A 22,038-nucleotide genomic window follows, 5' to 3' on the forward strand; every position below is an offset into this window, starting at 1 on the left:
CTAATTAAAATATAATTCCTGGCATATGTACCATTGAGTTGAAGGTGAATGCTATGGATTTTGTATTTTATTATCTTCTAGAATGTGTTAATATAAATAATCTTCAAATAAAAAAATGTTTCAGATCTGATCCATTAGCCTGTGTTGCTACTGAGTTTCTTTCTTAAATGCTACATTTCAATTATAATGGTGTTTTCACTTTTGCCTTATAAATTCCGACTTTTGCGTAACTTGGAGCCCCTCCCTTTTATTCAATGGTTCAAAATTTGAGTTTCAGTGGCCTGCATGCTTTGCTCTCTTTTTGGCAATTTTGAAAAATCTGTCATGTCCACTATTAACCTATAAAGGAGGTAATTACCCTTGTTCCGACTTTATCCCAAATATGGCTTATAGAGAGTAAACTGACAGTTTGCACTTTTACTACAGAGCTCTATAACTCACAGGTGGGTCATGCATGAATAGTAGTAGAGGGCACTACATGTCAATACATGATGAGAAATAATTCTGTTGTCGTATACTAAAGCTAGTTAGTTTTACTATACATGGGACTATAGTCCTCTCACTGCAGTGCATGCTTATGTTAAAGTTGACCGTCCCACCACTGCCACACAGGTACAACAGAGGACAGTCCAATGTGCTGCTTAGCACGCCTATCTTTGGTGATTGACAGCTTTTCTCTGCCCTAGTGCTGTTAAGGATGGCCTGGAAGTACAGAGAAGAATCTGGTAGTTTGCAGCTCAGTATTACTGCCAATTGCCAACTTTTAGACTCAGCTGTACTGGAAGTTCAACCTAAAGTGAAATCCTTCTAAAATAATAAACAGGTGCACTGAGTCTGATATTCTGATTGAGCCCTTGGCTCTCTCTATCTCTGGTTACTGCCCAAGCAGGTGATCAAAATAAACTGGGCATCCCTGATTGCTCAATCCAAAGGTAGGTGTATTCTACAATGAACCGCAAAACCATACATGTTGCTATACCATAAGATAAGCTCCCAATACAGTCTGTGCTCATGATTTAAGGACTTTAGAGGATTAAAAATTATACTTGCATGCACCACAAGGTCTGCTCTCTGGCCATATTACTAACCTGGATGAATAAATGTATCTGAAATGTTCACTGGGTTATAAAGTTAAATACTCTGTTTGTAATTTTAACAATCATGAGCTCTCTCAAATGAAGGACATGTGAGAGATTTAGTTTCCTATCATATCCGCTGATCACCCCGCACTACTGGCATGCAGTAGTCAGGTTGTTCCTAATCTACTATCTAGGTAACAAGGTCCTCAATTGCAGTCAGTATGGTCACCTTAAAAAGGTAAGCTGTGCCATCAACGTTCCCCTGTGACCACCTGGTTTTCCAGATAGTTGGGTCAGTTTTTCCTGCTTGCTATTCTATCAGTGTAGAGGCAGTTAGCAAAGGGAGTGGTAAGTATGCAACAGAAAAGGGCGAGTGCTAGGGGTTGTATTGGTGTGTTATGGGCCATACACACTATAAGATTTTCTGAAGACTTTTTCCTTTAGACTTACCAAAACCATGTAATATGAGGTTAAACCTAAACACTTTCAATTTGTATGCAATCTGGCAGGTCCTTGCACTACATAGAAAAGGTAAATCTGAAGTAAATCTAACCACAAAAGTTGGATAGTGTGTATCCAGCTTTAGTCTCACTTAAGGGTTAGGTTAAGCATTACAATTAGGGGTAACTGTTAAGGCTGTTAAGGCCACGCTTTAATGTTAAGTGTTGGGGGGAGGTTAGAATTAAAGTTACAATTTAGGGATAGGTTAAGTGCTCAAGTAGGAAAAGGTTTATCGTCAGGAGGAAGCTTACTGTAGGAGACACTTTTAATGTTTTATACTATGCATACTAGCTGACCCCACACCAAACATTACCTGTGTCAGACCAGACTCCTGGAACAAATACTGCATATTGACTTGACTGTGCACATGAAAGACTAAGAAAATCCTGAGCAGGCGTCAAATTGTATTCCAATCCTGGTCTAGCAGAGAACAAAGTGCCTTGGTTGCAGGACACTGCTTGAGGGCAGATGATATTGCAAGCCTAGTTGATGTAATCTGTATCAAAATATGACCAATGTAAGCTTAACCACTTAAGCCCCGGAAGATTTTACCCCCTTCCTGACCAGACCCCTTTTTTCAACTTGCCACTTCGTGACTTTAACTGACAATTGTGCAGTCATGCAATGCTGTACCCAAACAAAATTTATGTCCTTTTTTTCCCCACAAACAGAGCTTTCTTTTGGTGGTATTTGATCACCTCTTCGCTTTTTATTTTTTGCGATATTAATAAAAAAAGTGCAAAAATTTTGAGAAAAAATGACATTTTCAACTTTGTCTTTTAAAAAATATCCAATATACTCAATTTATATAATATTTTTTGGCCAAAATGTATTAAGCTACATGTCTTTGACAAAAAAAATTAAATGAGCGTATTTTTATTGGTTTGCACAAAAGTTATAGCGTCTACAAACTATGGTGTAAATACTGAAATTTACGCAGCTTTAATTTCTGACTGCCTATCTAATTTCATGAAGTGCTAAAATGGCAGGGCGGGCAGTACAAAACCCCCCAAACTACCACTTTTTGGAAAGTAGACATCCTAAGGAATGTCCTGAGAGGCATGTTGAGCTCATTGAATATTTCATTTTTTTTGTCACAGGTGTTTGAAAAAAAAAAAAAATGTTTTTTTTTTACACAAAGTTGTCATTGAAATGATATATTGCTCACACATGCCATGGGTATATGTGTCATTAAAACCCAAAATATATTCTTCTGCTTCTCCTGAGTACAGGGATACCACATATGTGAGACTTTTTTGGAGCCTAGCAGTATACCGGAGCCCGAAAACAAATCACCACCATCAGAATTTCAAAGGGAGTACATTTTTCATTGCATTTTCTCACCACCTATAACGGTTTAGGAGGCCCTGAAATGTCAAGATACCACAAAACTCCCCCAAATGACCCCATTTTGGAAAGTAGACACCCCAAGCTGTTTGCTGAGAGGCATGGTGAGTCCATGGAATATTTTATATTTTGCCACAAGTTTTGGGAAAATTACAATTTTTTAAACATTTTTTTTAACACAACATTGTCACTAAATGATACCCCATGTGTGAGACTTTTTGGGAGCCTAGCTGTGTACTGGACCCCGAAAATCAATCACCATCTTCAGGTTTTCTAATGGCGTAAATTTTTGATTTTACTCCTGATTACCCATCACAGTTTCGGAGGCCCTGAAATTTCAAGACAGCACAAAACCCCCCCAAATGACCCCATTTTGCAAAGTAGACACTCTAAGCTATTTGCTGAGAGGCATGGTGAGTCCATGGAATATTTTATATTTTGCCACAAGTTTCGGGAAAATTTAATTTTTGTATTTTATTTTATTTTTTTAACACAAAGTTGTCACTAAATGATAAATTGCTCACACATGCCATGGGTATATGTGGAATGACACCCCAAAATACATTCTACTGCTTCCCCTGAGTACAGGGATACCCCATGTTTGAGACATTTTGGGAGCCTAGCTGTGTACAGGACCGCGAAAACCAATCAACACTCTCAGGTTTTCTAATGGCGTAAATTGTGCATGTTACCTCTGCACTACCTGTCACAGTTTCGGAGGCCCTAAAATTCCAAGATAGCACAACCCCCCACCCCCCCAATGACCCCATTTTGGAAAGTAGACACCCCAAGCTATTTTCTGAGAGGCATGGTGAGTCCATGGAATATTTTATATTTTGCCACAAGTTCCGGGAAATATATATATATATATATTTTTTTTTACACAAAGTTGTCAGTAAATGATATATTGCTCACACATGCCATGGGTATATGTGAAATGACACCCCAAAATACATTCTGCTGCTTCTCCTGAGTACAGGGATACCCCATGTGTGAGACTTTTTTGCAGTCTAGCCGAGTACAGGACCCTGAAATCCAATCCCCACTTTCAGGCTTTCCAAGGGCATAAATTGTTGAGTTTAGTGGCTGCGGGCCACTACTCGTGCTAGCCACCGTACCAGCTTCAACTGCACTTATGGGACTCGCCACGTCACCAAGTGTTACTGCAGTGCTGGTTGTACTAGGTCCAGGGTTTACTAGGCCGCTGGTGCTTGCCAGGTCACCAGGATGAGCGGCCGTGGTACCGACACTCTGCTCCATACGAGCACCCTGCAATTCCTGCATCTCAACAACTCCAGAATGGGGTCGGGTACACCTGGGTCTAACAGTGACCCATCTGTCGTTGGAGCTATCTGTCAGGGAGCCGCTGCCGTCATCAGGTTCGTATACTGACCCTGATTCTGCCAGTGAGGCTTCCCCATCGCTCTCATCTGACATGGCCAGTATACTATAAGCCTCTTCACCACTGTACAAACGTTTGGTCATTTTGGTAACTAAATTTACTGGTACAGTAGTGTTGACTCACAGGTAATAAAAGCACCTGGTTGTCAAGGACTATTTCAAGCGCTACCAAAAAAAACTGCTAATGCTAGCAGGGATCAGGCCTGACTCTGTTAACACAGCGGTTTTGTGTGTTGTGTTTTTTTGTAAGTGACAGTAATCTATTGATTACTACACTTACCTGGGTGGGGTGGGCTGGGCAGAGGGGTTAAACGCAGGTGCTGGCCGGAATCAGTGCTGATCGTGCAAACACAGCGTTTTGGGAACCCTAAACTATGGGAACGCTAGTATAGTTCTGATCAGATCAGATATTGATCTGTTCAAACACTATACTAGTAATGGAAGTGTATGTGCGTGTGTGTGTGTGGTAATCAAGGGGTTATTTCTAACTATGCGCCGGGGATCTGCGCTATTTTAGACTGACACTAACACTAGCTAATGTCACCTGTGTCACTAATAATAGTGATCAGAAATAAAACTGTACACTATAAAAGTGACACTGTGACAGGGCACGGAAGGGGTTAACTGGGGGTGATCAGGGGGGATCAGGGGGTTAAATCTTTATTGGGGGGGGGTGGCGGGGACCCTAAACCTCCTTTGGGATAGAAACGAACTCGCAAACTCAAGTCACAATCGCACTAATACAAAATACAGTAAAACACTATATTACGTGTGTATTAGTGTGCAATGTGACAGGGGGGAAGGGGCTAACTGGATGTGATCAGGGGGGATCAGGGGGTTAAATATTTATTGGGAGGGGGTGGCGGGTATCCTAAGGATAAAAGGAACGACCGCAAGAGCTAAACCTGGTCACAAGTCACACTTATACGGATATATAGAAAATGCTATATACTGTATAGAGTGTGTGTTGTGACAGGGGGTGTAGGGGTGATCAGCGGGGATCAGGGGTGAAATCTTTATGGGGGGGGGGTGGCAGGGACCCTAAACCTCCTTGGGACAGAAACTAACTTGCTAGAGCTAATTCAGGATACAAACACACTAATACAAAATACAGAAAAACAGTATATTACGTTTGTATTAGTGTGCAATGTGACAGGGGGGGAGGGATTAACTGGGGGTGATCAGGGGGGGATCAGAGGGAATCAGGGGGTTAAATCTTTATTGGGGGGGTGGCGGGTATTTTAAGTGAAAAAGGGGGGGTCGCAAGGGCTACACCTGGTCACAAATCACACTTATACAGGTATATAGGAAAATGCTATATGCTGTATACAGTGTGTATTGTGACAGGGGGTGTAGGGGTTAACTGGGGGGGGGGCGATCGGGGGTTAAATGTGCCTATCTAAGTGTAAAGGTATGTGCTTGATGCAGTACTTACAGTTACATGTGCTCTCCTCTCACGCTGGATCCAAAAAGGATCATGGGAGAGGAGGGCACATCTTTTCTGAGCCTGTGTTTACATTACACAGGCTCAGCACAGAATCTGATTGGGCAGAACCGATCAACGGGTCCAGGCCAAAAATCATTGGCCTGGACCTGATGACTGATCGGTTCTGAACCTAATCAAGCCATCGGCGGCGGCGGGGGGGGGCGCGGTAGCGCACACCGGACCGGCAGGAAGTGCAGACGTAGATCTACGTCACTTTGCCTGGCCGGGGCTGACTGCCGACGTAGATAGTCGTGCGGCGGTCGGCAAGTGGTTAAAGAAAAAAAGGCTATATGGCAGTGTGCAGGTTGGGAATAACTGAGTCCTAGAGGACAGATTTGAGTAGTTTGTGGATTATGCAGCGATAAGTTGTTTATTAGTAGTTCCTTTAAACATTGGCTAAGGAAAAGGATTGTTTCGGTTGGTAATAAACTATTGCACAGGTTGCCACTGTGCTATAGAAAGATTTTCACTACATAGTATACACAATTCTATTTCACTCTTTCCTGCACTAAATGCTATGCTACAAGACCAGACAATGGATGATTCGCCCTGAGTAATAAAGCCTGTGGCAGATTTGCAGCTTACCCGTTGCAAACCGCAAAAATCGCCAGTAAAAAACTTCCTACACGTGAACATTTTAGAAGACTATCTGTGAAGGTTTTTAGTGAACTGTATCATAGGATAAAAAAAACGTTTTTATTTTTTAGTAAATGCTGGTAAGTTAAACCATTATTTTGGTTTGTAATTGGCTTGCAATTATATCAATCAATCAAAAAAAGTTATTGTGAGGCGATGAGTGCCCTATTAGGTTTCCCAGTCTGGATTGAATAGGTCAGCAAGGAGGCAAGCACCTCTCATTGGTATGTGGGTGGGGGATTTGTAGAGCTGCAGGTCTGTGATTATGGGGTCTTGAAGGAAGTTGGATCCTAGAGGTGGCTCAGCTGCATTTTATGTTTACTAATGTCACCTTTAGATGGATTAAACTTCAAGCCAGAATCAGAGGATATTGTTGATTATTCTTGAAAACATTCCTGTGCTTTTGTGAGTGGCTCTTTCAGTTCTATCAGTGATAGAAAATGTTAAGAAATTCTCTACCATTGATTGAACTAAAGAAGTCACTCAAATGAGTGATAAAATGTTTTCAAGAATAACAAACAAACCCAGCCGATGTGGTATTACTGTCAAACAATATCACAGAAGAGTTTTATGATTTATTGGTTCTCAAACAATGAATATTGAGCAAACTACAAAAGTCATTAGCTGTCATTGTAATCTGTTGGAAATACTTTTTGGAAATTCTGAAACAAAATAATACTTCGGAAAGCCTCTGGTTTGTAGCAGAAATGTATTTTTGGAAATGCTGAAACAAAATAATGTCTCCTAGTCTTCTGACCGGTGAGATACACTTTATCCAAAACTTTTATTTTCAGTTAGATCCAGTAAGGAAGGGTTAAATTTTCAGCCATAGTTTTACGTCTGTCCGTGTCCCTTTCTTGGCTTTATAGGCTTAATAGTTTCAAGCAATGCTCTAAATCTAAAGCACTACTTTTAATTACAAGGCAGTCTGTGGTCAACCTTGCATTGTGTGTACACAGCATAAACAAACAGTAAAGGCCCGTACACACGTACCGATCGTCGGCATACAAACGTCGGCGGACGAAAGATCTGCCAATTGTACGCGTGTTAGTATGGTGCCTCCGACAGATGTCTGCGCACAATCCGCGGACAAAAGTCTTTCGTGCAAACATGAAAATTTTTGTATGCCGACACCAGAACGGACGATTGTTCGCCTGTCAGTACAGAATTCGGCCGACAGACCGCAGATTTGCAAGACTGGGCATGCTCAGAAAATTAAAAACACAGGGAAAGTTAACCATTACATGACATCACTTCTGCAGTCAGCTGAAGTCTGCAGACAAAATTCTTGTGCTGTCCTTGTGCTGTCTTTGCACTTTTCAACAGACACCGACATCCCGGGGAGAAAAGAGGAACATTTGTATGCCGACCATCGGTACGTGTGTACGGGCCTTTATGGTTAAAGCTGGCAATACACCAGTAGAATTTGGATCAAAGATTTTCCTTTTAAGAACGTTTGTTCGATTTTCTATTCTTTAGTGGGGTCAAATCAATGTTTGTTTTTGATCACAGTGACAAGCGGCTTCTTGGCCTTTTGGCTAAGATCAAGTGTAGTATCTGTTCTCATCAGTTGGTATGGAACCTGATGGTTAGTATCGGTGGGGGCCGAAATGAACCGGGGCGCTCTGGAACTATCGGAGGACCGGGAAGTAAGCCACACCAGAGAAAGCCGGATGGTTCCATTGCCTTCCTGATTTGAATGGGTCCGCCCCTACCAGTTTGAAGGGAGCGAGAAAACTGGATTGGTTCCGTGGCCAGTTAGTACTGCTCCAGGATGTGATTGGTAAGGAACGGCGGATGGCGGTGGGAGAGCCTTTCCTCCTGGGTTGAATCTGGCCTTGCAAAAGGCTTGTCCCCAGTTGAAGGTAGGTTCACCCTAAGCTGTCTAAAGTTCTGATGCCTCCTGGTGGGATAGGGCTACACTGGGTCTGGCCTTTGGGCCGAGATAGAAAAAGCCCGTAGTGTATGTGCCCCTGGGGTGGCAGCCCAGGGGTGCCTTAATTCTCACTGGTGAGGGGCAGCTTGCCTTGAGTTTTTCGGCACCATGGTCGCTGCACCTACACACTTTTTCAGCACCTGCCTCTTGGGCAAGGCCTTTTGGCTTCGACCAGAGGAATTTCTTATTCTGGCCGGAAGGCCTGCCTTTGTATTCTACACAAGGGCACTAATTCACCTCTCCACTTCCCCTTCCCCACCATTTTTGTTTGTGTGTGCTTTTTCTTTGTAGTGTTTGTCACTTCACTATCACCTTTTTTTCCTGCACGATGAGTACGGTGTGGGTCTCTGGGCCTACCTTGAAAGTCTTGGGAGGGGGTGGACATGGCCTTCTGGCTTAGTTCGCCCTCTCTCATGGGGTCTCCCTTCGGGGGAGCCTCACCCAGTACTTGGGGTGGGCTGTTTCAGCAGTCCCCCTGGAGAACGGGGTTTGCCAGGTCTCGGCCAGGCAAACCATAGGAAGTACCTCAGTCCCTGTCAGGAGTCTTGCGCCCCGGGGGATCAAGGTATAGGTCCAACCTCTTCGGAGGCCAGACCATTTTCGCACACCCTGTGCAGTTTTTGTGTTTCTCACGTTTGTGTGTGTGTGCACTTTTTTGCACCGGGTGAAGTCTTTTGAGTGTGTTTCACACGCTACGGGCTTTAAAAAAAAAAAAAAACTATGAATTAGTGATTGGCCAAACACCCCCTGTACGGTTTGCACCAGAACATCTTGAACAGGAAAAACGTTCTAGCGAACATGCAAATTCTATTATAGTTTATGGGACACGAACATGAAAAATCTAAAGTTCTAATTTTAAAGGCTTAGATGCAAGTTATTGCCATAAAGTGTATGGGGACCCGGGTACTGCCCTGGGGGACATGTATCAATGCAAAAAAATGTAAAACAATTGTTTTTACAGGAGCAATAATATTAATGATGCTTAAAGTGAAACAATAAAAATGAAAAATTCCTTTAAATATCGTGTCTGGGGGGTCTTCTTAACCACTTTACCACCGGAGGATTTTGCTGTCTTACGTCCAGGCCACTTTTTGCGATTCGGCGCTGTGCGACTTTAACTGACAATTGCACGGTCGTGCGACGCCGTACCCAAACGAAATTTACGTACTTTTTCCCACAAACAGAGCTTTCTTTTGGTGGTATTTGATCACCTGTGCGATTTTTACTTTTTGCGCTATAAACAAAAAAAGAGCGTTTATTTCGAAAAAATAACAATATTTTTAAAATTTTTTTATATGAAATTCCCCCCCAAAAAAATGTAAAAATCAAATTTTTTTTAAATTTTTAGCCAATTTGTTTTCTGCTACCTATGTTTGGTAAAAAAAATCACAATAAGCGTATTTTGATTGGTTTGCGCAAAAGTTATTGCGTTTACTAACTAAGGGAAAGATTTCTGTCATTTTTGGTGTTTTTTTTTTTAACGAGTAATGGCGGCGATCTGAGATTTTTTTTGCGGGACTGCGACATTTCGCGGCAGACAGATCGGACCCTTGACTGACATTTTTGACACTTTTGGGGGTACCAGTGACATTACTGCAGTAATCAGTGCTATATATATGCACTGTTACTGTAAAAATGACACTGGCAGGGAAGGGGTTAATTTTATTGGAGAGGGAGGGGTTATTGTATGCCTGGTGCTTACTAACGTGTGTGGGGGGAGGTGACTGAGTGAGTCAGGGACAGATCGCATGTTCAGCTATGCTGAACCATGCTATCTGTCCCTGCCTGTCACTTAGGAGATCCGCCCGCTCTGTTTACACAAGCGGGTGGATCTCCACACTCGATTCCCTGACGATCGGGGAAGAGCAGCACCGCCGCTCCTCTCCTGGCCTGACTCCCGCTGTGACTGAAAAGCAGCAATGTGAGCAGAGGTCAAGTGGTTAATGTGCCTGTAAAGTAGCGCATCTGTACGATTTATGTAGCCAGCTGCAGAAATACTGACATTTCTAAAGGAAAAAATGTCATTTAAACTTCCTCACGGCTGTAATGTATTGTCGGCTCCTGGCAATACAGATAAAAATACATGAAAAAAACGGCGTTGTGTCCTCCCCCCAGTCCATACCAGGCCCATCGGGGCTGTTATGGATTTTTAATGCCAACATTTAAAAAAAAAAAACGGTGTTGTGCCCCCCCCCAAAGCACCTTGACCATGTTGATGGGGACAAGGGCCTCTGCCCGAAAACCCTGGGCTGTGGTTGTGGGGGTCTGCGGGTGGGGGGTTATCAGGATCTGGAAGCCCCCCTTTAACAAGCAGGCCCCCAGATCCCGCCCCCCTATGTGAGCAGGTATCGGGTACATTATACCCCTATCCATTCACCAAAAAAGTGTAAAAAAGGAAAAAACACAGAACACAGTTTTTGACAAGTCCTTTATTAAAAAGAAAAAAAAAAGTAGTGTCCCTCGATGTAAATCTATTATCAATCACGACGACCGCCATTCTTCAGCTCTGACAGCTGTTTTATAGGCAAGGGGCAGGGCCACCGGGTTACGTCACCTGGTGGCAACGCCCCCCTCTGACATCACGCGAAGAACGGCATACGGCGGGATGCCTCAAAAGATGCGAAGCGTTTTTTACATTTTTTTCTGTTTTTCAGGTCGGCGGGCATCTTTACATCGAGGGACACTATTTTTTTTTTCTTTTTAATAAAGGACTTGTCAAAAGCTGTGTTCTGTGGTTTTTCCTATTTTTACACTTTTTTGGTGAATGGGTAGGAGTATGATGTACCTGATACCCATTCACATAATTTAATACCAAAGGGCCTGGTATGGATTTTGGGGGAGACCCCATGCCATTTAAAAAAAAAAAATTCCCTTAAAATCTATACCAGACCAAAAGGGCCTGGTAAAGATTTTGGGGGGGGGGGGGGCATGTCGTTTTTTTTTTCTTTTTTAATTCTGTCATAGGGTTTCCCTTAACCACTTAAATACAGGGCACTTTAACCCCCTTCCTGCCCAGACCAATTTTCATCTTTCAGTGCTCATTGGGATCTGTGGGAAATATTGGTTAGCTTGGCATGGCACTGCTCCCTGTCAATGACGTCTATGGGAAATATTGGACAGCTTGACATGGCATTGCTCCCTGTCTTTAACATTGGCGTCTATGGGAAATCTTGGTCAGCTTGGCATGGCACTGCTCACGAACTATAAGTGACAGGGACACAAACCTTGGAGAGCACCGAGAGGGGACCCAGGCCTACAACATATCTATACATTTTAAAAGTGGGGTATGCCTGTACACTACACTGACTTCACTAAACTAACTCAACACACTATCCACTAACTACCTGCCTAATCTCTATTATAACACACTATACATGGCTGGGGTGTAAGCAGCAGCCTTATATAGTGTGGGGAGTGGACTTAGCCCCTGAGCCATGATTGGCTAAAGGCACCCTGCCTTTTTCCAATCATGGCTCTGGCAGGACATTGTGCTGTGATTGGCCAAAGGATACAGTTCAGGTGCAAGCTTTGGCCAATCATCAGCAATCAATGCACTACAACAGCGCAGTGCATTATGGGGCGCTCATTGGCAGGCGAACTAACTGCTGAGTGCCCCATTTGTTCATGTGTTCAGAAAACACACGAACAGCTGATGTTCGAGCCAAACTTATGTTTGACTCGAATATAAAGCTCATCCCTAGCATGAATTATTGCATATAGATATTTCACATTTTTCAGCTTGCAGCCAGTAGGTGGTAAACTCTGTGCAAAGTCTATGCTCAGTGAATTTTCTTCCTCATAGGAAACCATTTGTATTTAAAATAGAGCCAAATGACTTTGGGGAAGGAAGTACACCCATTCTACCTTCTAAGGCAGTAATAGGTAAGATAGGCATCTTACCTATTAGATTAACAAAATCCATAAACTGTATCATCTAGTGCCTTATGCTGTTATACTGAATTCTTGTTTAAGTGCCTGTGCTCAGTGTCTTTTGTTTGTGTCAAAAAACTGCTTCTCTTTGCATATAAATATTGGGAATACAAAAGCAGCATTATACTGGTTGATGCAATTTTAAAAGAGTACATATGCATGTCAGAGGTACTCTAAACGGTCTAAAAAGCATCTCAAACTGATTCCAACTGCAAGCTGAGTCCCCCTTGAAACACACTACAATTGTTCAAACTAAGCGTCCCTGATTGCTCAATCCGAAGGCAGGTATATTCTACTATGAATCTGGAAAGCCATGCATGTTGCCATATCGTAAGAAGGGGCCCCAACACAGCCTGTGCTCAAGATTTAAAGACTTCCTGAGCACACATAATTTATTTAGAATACCACCAATGATACTTGCAGGCACCACAAGGTCTGCTCTCTGGCAATATTACTAACCTGGACAAACAAATTTACTGAGAAGGTTCACTATGTTATAAAAAGGAATACTTACGGTACTTGCGTATTTTTGTAATTTAACCAATCAATTAAGCATGTCCTTGGTTAGTAAGACAGAACTCTCTTAAATGAATGACATGTAAGGGGTTTACTTTCCTATCATGTCAGCTTATCACCCCACACTATTGGCATTCAGTAGTCAAGTTGTTCTTAAGTTCCTTTCAAGGTAACACCTTCTTCTCAATTGGAGTGAGCATGGTCACCTTAAAAATGCAAGCTGTGCCATCACCTTCCCTCTTTGACCGCCTGGTGTTCCAGATAGGTGGGTCAGGTTTTGCTGCTTGCTATCAGTGTAGAGGCAGTTAGCATAGGGTGAGGTGAGTATGCAGCAGAAAAGGGCGAGTGCTAGGGGTTGTATTAGTGTGCTAGTCTTACTTAAGGGTTAGGTTAAGTATTCAAATTAGGGTTTAACTGTTAAGGCCTCACTTTAGGTGTTAGGTGTTGGGGAGAGGGTTAGAGTTAAAGTTACACTTTAGTGGTCAGTTAAGTGCTTAAGTAGGAAAGGTTTTAAGATTAGGAGGAAGCTTAATGACACTTTTTACATTTTATACTATGCACACAAGTTCTCCATGCTAGCTGCCACCAGCCCAAACATTACTAGTGTCAGACCAGACTTCTGGAACAAATATATCGACTTGAAAGCATACGTGCACATAAAAGGCTAAGCAGATCCTGAGTAGAGTTTATATTAACTGAATATGCAGCGGTAAGTTGTTAATTAGCGGTTCCATTAAGCAAGGAAGTGGTTTCTTTTGGCTGGTAATAAACTATTGCACACATTGTCATTGTGCTATTCAAAGATGTTCACTGTATGATATGCACAATTCTATTTCACTCTTCCCTACATCGAATGGTATGTGTGTTTACAAGACCAGACAATGTATGATTCACCCTGATCAGAAGTGGCTGAGTCATGATGCCTGTGGCAGATTTACAGATTTACAGCTTACCTGTTGCCAACAATCCCAATAAAACACTTCCTACATGTGAACATTTTAGAAGATTATCTGTGAAGGTTTTCAGTGATCTCTGTCAAAGAATAAACAGATGATTTCGTTTTTGCTAGATGCTTGTGAGTTAAACCACTATCCATAGTAAAGAATTGGGGGGGGGGGGGGTAGGGTACCCACACGCTATCACACTTTACAGAGTAATCTCAGGGGAACAGCTGCAAACACCAAAAATGACAAATCCCTAATGCCACATGGGGCAGACAAATAAAGAAAAAGTGGTGTTGCGCTATTCAAAAAAATTAAAAGATAATATTCAGCATGTATAGTGGATGAAGTAATAAAATGCAGTGCACTAGTGATAAATACTACGTGTATGAAGGTGAAAGAAATAGGGTTAAATATATATAAAGTGCCAGAAGTACACAGTTAACAGGATACAGGAGAATAAATAATTATGTCCAAAATCTCATGAACACAGCTGAGCAACTAGAGCAACTAAAGCACAATAAATGCGATAAAGGAGGTGGTAAATGAAAAAATCTTCAATCTCGTGAGTGCAAATGAAAAGAATATTAAAGTGCTAGATTGCAAGCATAAAAACTAAATAAAAATATTTTTAAAATCCATCTTGTGAGCCATCTCTCACTCATGAGTCTGTGGCCAACCTTTCACTGTACATGTAGGCAGATTGGAAATGTATGTGTAGTTAGTTTTCCAGCAGCCGGCCCAGGCTGGGATAAGGGTTAAACATGTTTGGCTCAGTTCCCAGGCTTTTGGTTTTGGCAGGCAAATCTGTTATATAAGTAAGGGGGGCAGCCAAAATCGCAGGGCGGCTAGATCAGAGAACTTAACGTGGGGATAGGTGGACTGCAGAGCATAAAACAGGGGATCATGGACAGCACCCAAGCCATGGACATTATGAATTCTCACCTCACGGAGGTATGCCTAGGCCACTATGTTGTCTTAGTTAGGAATAGGGAAAGGACATTATTTGTTATGTACTGTCATGCTGCATTTTAACAGTAAAGTTGCAATAACCGCCTAAACTTGATCTAAAGTTATTCAGAGGGGTGTGTGTATTCCAAAGAACTTGGGTCTGTATTTGCATTATAGGGTATGGAGTAACACTCCTAAAGAGGGTTAACTTGGCAAGGACAAGAGGAGGAGTTTAGTTACAATGGATAACCAAGTGAAGGAACATGTTACAAGCATGGCGTGGTACCTGATAAAATGAACCCGCGTTACGGAGATCTATAGCATGGTCATGCGGTACGGGAAGGAAAAATTTAAGTGAGTGCATGCATGAGGTCCGCGCTAGGTGCTCAGCGGGATCCCATTTCTGTTACTAGGAGTGAGGTAACAGAAGTACTCTGGACTGGTGGAGTAAGCGCAGGCTCAGCATGTCCCTCCTAATGCAAACACATACAGTAAGGGTGCAGTGACATGGGACAAGTTGCTTTTCAGAGGAACGCTGCACTTTCTTACTGCACACAGTGGAAGTTCTAAGTCAGGGAACTGCCTTAAGTCTCATGGCTCTCAGCTAACAAGTCACAGTTGCATCTTCTGCACCTCTCGTAATTACAAACTCTCATCAAGTTGGATTAACAACCAGCAGAGTACCCTAAAAGGAAATCTCTATTACTTTTTTTTATCTATTGTGTACAGAATAAATGTTTTAAAATGTATTTTTATCAGGTAAATATGAAATGTTGCATATAGATATTTACCATTTTCAGCTTGCAGCCAGTAGGTGGTGAGCTCTATGCAAAGTCTATGCTTTGCAAAGTCTATGCTCAGTGAATTTTGTTCCTCGTAGAAAACGTTTGTCTTTAGGATAGAACCAAATGACTTTGGGGAAGGAAATGCATGCATCCTACCTTCTACTAGCAAAGGCAGCAGCAACTTACCTATTAGATAAAAATCCATCAATGGTATCATTTAGTGACCTATACTGTTAGACTTTGCATTGTTTCTATTATTACATTGTAATATAAAATGAAATAGTTCTACTCACCATAATGCAGAATCAGTGGGAGCCCTGAGTGTGTCACTTGCCACCATCGCTTGCCACCAGATGCAGCTTGTCACTTGCCACTTCCCCTGTCACCAGATGCAGCTTGTCACCCACCACGTTGCCTTCCACCAGATGAAGCTTGTCACTTGCCAAAGTCGCCTGTCACCAGATGCAGCTTGTCACTTGCCACGTTGCCTTCCATCAGATGCAGCTTTTCACTTGCCACGTCACCTGTCACCAAATGCGGCTTGTCACTTACCACCGTCACCTGTCACCAGATGCAGCTTGTCCCCTGCCACCAGATGCAGCTTGTCACTTGCCGTGTCACCTGCCACCAGATGCAGCTTGCCACATACCACTAGATGCAGCTTGTAGCTTGCCACGTCACCTGTGACCAGATGCAGCTTGTCACTTACCACCGTCACCTGTCACCAGATGCAGCTTGTCACCTGCCACCAGATGCAGCTTCTCACTTGCCGTGTCACCTGCCACCAGATGCAGCTTGCCACATACCACTAGATGCAGCTTGTCGCTTGCCATGTCACCTGTGACCAGATGCAGCTTGTCATTTGGCATGTCACCTGCCACCAGATGCAGCCTGCCACCTTCCACCAGGTGTAGCTTTTCACTTGCCATGTCGCCTGCCACCAGATGCAACTTGTCACTTGCTACCAGATGCAGCTCGTCACTTGCCATGTCGCCTGCCACTGGATGCAACTTGTCACTTGCCAGGTCACCTGCCACCAAATGCAGCGTGTCACTTGCCACCAGATGCAACATGTCACTTGCCACTAGATGCAGCTTGTCATTTGCCTCCAGATGCAGCTGTCCCTTGCCACCAAATGCAACTTGCCACTTGCCTGAAAGACTCTTCTCTCAGCCTCATTCCAGTGCTATGGTACCCTGAGGGCGGAACAGGGACAGGAAGGAGCGATGATGTAATCTCTCTGCTCGTTTGCCACACCCCTGATAGAGCAGCCTTTTTGGCCCGGCTGTGAAGGCGAATCAGCGGTGATGCACGGCGGGTGAGAAAAGATGATGTCATCTCTCTGCTCGCCCTCTGCACCTCTTACAGTGCAGCCTTGCAAAGAGGCCATGGACCAGCACTGGTCTGCGTCCTGGGCGTTGGGGACCCCAGGTCTAAAAAGCACCTCAAACTGATTCCAAATGCATGCTGAGTCCTCCTTGAAGCGCACTACAATTGCTCCAAATAAACTAAGCATCCCTGATTGCCCAATCCAAAGGCAGGTATGTTCTACTATGAAAACGAAAAGCCATGCATGTTGCCATATCATAAGATAAGACCCCAACACAGCCTGTGTTAAAGATTCAAAGACTTCCAAACACACGTCATTTATTTAGAGAACCATCAATGATACTTTCAGGCACCACAAGGTCTGCTCTCTGGCAATGTTACTAACTAAGACCTGGAATTAATGTACTTAGAAGGTTCACTGTGTTATAAAGATGAATACCTACTTGCATCTGTAATTTTACCAATCAGTTAAGCATGTCCTTGGTTAGTAAGACAGAGCTCTCTTAAATGAAGGACATGTGAGGGGTTTACTTTCCTATCATGTCGGCTTGTCATCCTACACTATTAGCATTCAATACTCAAGTTGTTTCTAAGTTCCTTTCTAGGTAACAGCCTCTCCCAAATTGGGGTCAGCTTGGTCATCTTAAAAAAGGTAAGCTGTGCCATCACCGTCTGTCTGTGACCACCTGGTGTTCAAAATCGGTGGGTCAGTTCTCCCTGCTTGCTATCAGTTTAGAGACAGTTAGCATAAGGTGAGATGAGGTGACTTTACAGCAGATGAAGGCTAGTGCTCCATTTATGAATTATATTAGTGTGTTAGTCTAACTTAAAAGTTAGGTTAAGCATTAGAATTAGGGGTTACCGGTTAAGGCCTCTCTTCAGGTGTTAAGTGATGGGGAAAGGTTTAGAGTTAAAATTACAATTTAGGGGTCGGTTAAGGGTTTAAGTAGGAAAGGGTTTAAGGTTATGAGGTAATTTAATGTAGGAGACACTTTTACGTATTATACTATGCACACAAATTCTCAGCACTAGTTGCCCGCACAACAAACATTACCAGTGTCAGATCAGACTTCTGGAATAAATATATTGACTGGACTGCAGATGCACATGAAAGACCAAGCTGGGCAGGTGACAAATTGTGAAGGGTTTTAGTCCTGGTCTAGCAGGGAACCAAGTGCCTAGGGCTCTCTGAGGTATCCCAGAGGTACTCAAAATAGTGTAAGAAGCATCTCAAACTGATTCCAAATGCAGGCTCCTCTGTGAAGCACACTACAATTGCCCATTAACCTAAGCCCAAAGCCTACCAACACAAGCCCTTAGTTTGAGGTGGGTATGGACTGTTGAGCTGCCCTTGAAAAGTTGTTTCAATATATTCATTATAACACAGTTTATTGAAATTTAGAGCCGGTTCACATTAGCGCGGATGCGCTGATCGCATGTCATTCGGAGCGCACTGCTCCTTCAGTACATGCGATCTCATGTGCGGACGCGAGTTCAGCCATACACTTTGTATGGCTGAATTTGCAGCGCATCCGCACCAAACACGCACATGAGGCATTTTTTGAGCCGCCTCAGAATCGGATCGCACAGTGGTTCACACTTGTGCGATCCGATTCTGTGCGTACTGTCAGATCGCACTGCGATATGCGATCAAACTGGGGGTGTCGTTAACATTTAATTGACACCCCCTGCGTATCGCATATGGCAGTGTGAACTGCCAGAGGTGCGGATGCGATGCGGGAACAGGCTGCATATTCGCAGCGTTCCCGCATCGCACAAGTGTGAACCGGCACTTAGAATACTAGTGAAGGGCTTTTCCATTAGAAAGCCCTCATGCATTTCAAACAAATTACCCAGTAATATTTTTGTAAAATAAATAAATAAATAAACAACTATTTCCTGCAAATAAAACATGATGCCAAGAATAAATTCTTTAACTTCTACACTTTAAAAAAAATATATGTAAAATAAAACGAATTAAAAACCATTATAGTGTCCCTTTAGGGTATTATTTCCATGGACCCTATGTCCTATGTCATCCTACAAATAACAGGTAGAAAACATAGCTCAGCCTTACCAACATTTTCACTCTACCTACCTCAAAACATGCTTTGACAAGAATTCAGGATTATCAATCAACATAGTTACATAGTCAGGTTGAAAAAAGACACAAGTCCATCTGGTTCAACCAATAAAAAAACAAAAAACAGTAAAGAAAACCCAACCATACAATCCCATATATACACAATCCTATACCCGCAGTCGATCCAGAGGAAGGTGAAAGACTCCAGCAAAGCATGATCCAGTTTGCTACAGCAGGGGAAATAAATTCCTTCCTGATCCCCCGAAAGGAAATCAGATATTCCCTGAATCAACGTTACCTATAAATATTAGTACCCATTTATATTATGTCCACATAGGAAGGAATCCAGGCCTTTTTTAACCACTTTAGCCCCGCTTACATTGCTGCTACTGCGGCAATGTGGCTCGTTCCCGTCCAGCGACGTAGACCTGTTTTCAGACACAGCGGGAGTCGGGCCAGGGGAGGTCGTCGGGGAATCGAGTCTGGAGATCCGCCCGCTTGTGTAAACAAAGCGGGCGGATCTCATAAGTGACAGACAGGGTCAGATTGCAGGGTTCAGCATAGCTGAACCTGCGATCTGTCCCTGTGTCACACAGTCCCCTCCCCCCACACATGTCAGTAAGTACCAGGCATACATTAACCCCTCCCTCTCCAATAAAATTAACCCCTTCCCTGCCAATGTCATTTTTACAGTAACAGTGCATATTTATAGCACTGATTACTGTAGTAATGTTACTGGTACCCCCAAAAGTGTCAAAAATGTCATTCAAGGGTTCAATCTGTCCACCGCAATGTCGCAGTCCCGCAAAAAAAATCGCAGATCACCGCCATTACCAAAAAACACCAAAAATGACAGAAATCTTTCCCTTAGTTAGTAAACGCAATAACTTTTGCGCAAACCAATCAAAATACGCTTATTGCGATTTTTTTACCAAAAATATGTAGCAGAAAACAAATTGGCGAAAAATTATAAAAATTTTGATTTTTACATTTTTTGGGGGGGAATTTCATATAAAAAAATGTGAAAAATATTGTTATTTTTTCAAAATTTTCCTATTTTTTTGTTTATAGCGCAAAAAGTAAAAATCGCGATCAAATACCACCAAAAGAAAGCTCTGTTTGTGGGGAAAAAAGGACATACATTTTGTTTGGGTACAGTGTCGCATGACCGCGCAATTGTCAGTTAAAGTCGCACAGTGCTGAATCGCAAAAAGTGGCCTGGATGTAAGACAGCAAAATCCTCCGGTGGTAAAGTGGTTAAAGCAAACTAGTGAGCTAGCCAGAACCACCTCTGGAGGGAGTCTATTCTAAATTTTCACAGCTCTTACGGTGAAGAAACCTTTCCGTATTTCGAGATGAAATCTGTTTTCCTCTAGATGTAAAGAGTGCCCCCTTGTCCTCTGTGTTGACCTTAAAGTGAATAACTCAACACCAAGTTCACTATATGGACCCCTTATGTATTTATACATGTTGTTCATATCCCCCCTTAATCTCCTCTTCTCAAGAGAGAAAACATTCAGTTCCTATTATCAGTTTGGTTGCCCTTCTCTGCACTTTCTCTAGTTCCCCAATATCCTTTTTGAGAACTGGTGCCCAAAACTGAACTGCATATTCCAGATGAGGTCTTACCAATGATTTGTACAGGGGCAAAATTATATCTCTCTCTCTGGAGTCCATGCCTCTGTTAATACAAGAAAGGACTTTGCTTGCTTTGGAAACCGCAGCTTGGTATTGCATGCTATTATTAAGCTTAGGATCTACCAGAGCACCCAGATCCTTCTCCGCTATGGATTTCCCCAGTTCTACTCCCCCTAGTATGTATAATGTATGCATATTCTTAGCCATCAAGTGCATAACTTTACATTTATCAACATTAAACCTCATTTGCTACATAGTTGCCCAATGAAACATTGTGCATTGAGATCGGCTTGTAAGATGGAGACTCATTGGAGAATTATTAACCTCTACTCTCTGAATTCTATCTTTTAGCCAATTTTATTTCCATTTACAAACTGATCTTTCCAAGCCTGTAGACTTTACCTTACACATTTGCCATGAGTGGGGAACTTTGTCAAACGCTTTTGCAAAATCCAAGTATTCTACATATACAGCCACCCCTTTGTCCATCAGGTTTGTTTGACAACTTCTGCCTTTCATGAATCCATGCTGTCTGTTTCTTAAAATATTTCTTTCCAGTAAGGACTCATCTATGTGGTCTTTTATTAAACTCACCAGTAACTTCCCAACTATAGAAGTTAAAGAGGAAGTAAACCCTCCATGTACCGTTTAGGAGATATTTACCTTAGATGCAGCCAGTGACATCACTGGCGCATGCGCTCTGAAGGAACGGTCGCTGGTGCAGTTCCTTCAGAGCCCCGTGCCGTGACCGTCGGCTCCCGCGCGCCTGCACGGGAGTGACGTAATCGCGGGTCCGGCCAATCAGATGGCCGGATGCCGCGATCCCGGAAGACGGGCTACTGAACATGTCGCCCGTCATACAGGTAAGCGGGCGGCACGGCGGGGGCTCGTTCTAAGGTAAGTATTTCATAATGAGCTAGTATGCGATGCATACTAGCTCATTATGTGTTTCTCTTTCAGGTTGGAAAAAAAAAAAAAAGTTTAATGAGTTTACAACCTCTTTAAACGAACAGGTCTATAGTTACTTGGCAAAGACTTTGATTCCTTTTTAAATATAGGCACCACATTGGCCCTACGCCAATCCAGTGGTACTATTCCAGTCCTTAACGAGTTCCTAAAAATTAGAAACAAAGACTTTGAAATTACAGCACTCAATTCTTTTAGGATGTGTGGGTGGATGCCATCTGGTCCAGGTGCTTTATCCACCTTTATTCTGTCTAAATATTTCTGGACCATATCACCTTTGAGCCATTGTGGATCATTTGGGGCTGTGTCAATACCACCCCCATTATGGTCATGAGCTCCCCCATGCTCCTTTGTATACACAGAGCTGAAGAAAGTATTTAATAAATTTAGAAGGGGGTTGTACTGCGCTTCAGGGATTGCTTAACCAGAAACTCAAATGATCAATCGGCTTTATATTCACTCTTATCTGGTCACAAATATTGATCTTGTTTGTGAAAATTCTTCCTCCGTTAC

At 42.8% G+C, this 22,038-nt stretch overlaps 1 long non-coding RNA gene across 1 annotated transcript in view; it reads left to right on the forward strand.

Moving 5' to 3' along the window:
* Positions 1 to 5,617: 5,617 nt before the first annotated feature.
* The window catches only part of LOC309559416, a 69,493-nt gene continuing 53,072 nt past the window's right edge, over positions 5,618 to 22,038 (forward strand). The window contains exon 1 of the long non-coding RNA XR_014225468.1: positions 5,618 to 5,628. This is a non-coding gene — a long non-coding RNA (uncharacterized lncRNA). The remainder of the gene's footprint in view (positions 5,629 to 22,038) is intronic.

This window comes from Pelophylax lessonae, assembly GCF_965119305.1.
Source record: "Pelophylax lessonae genome assembly, chromosome: 7".
Lineage (NCBI taxonomy): Eukaryota > Metazoa > Chordata > Amphibia > Anura > Ranidae > Pelophylax > Pelophylax lessonae.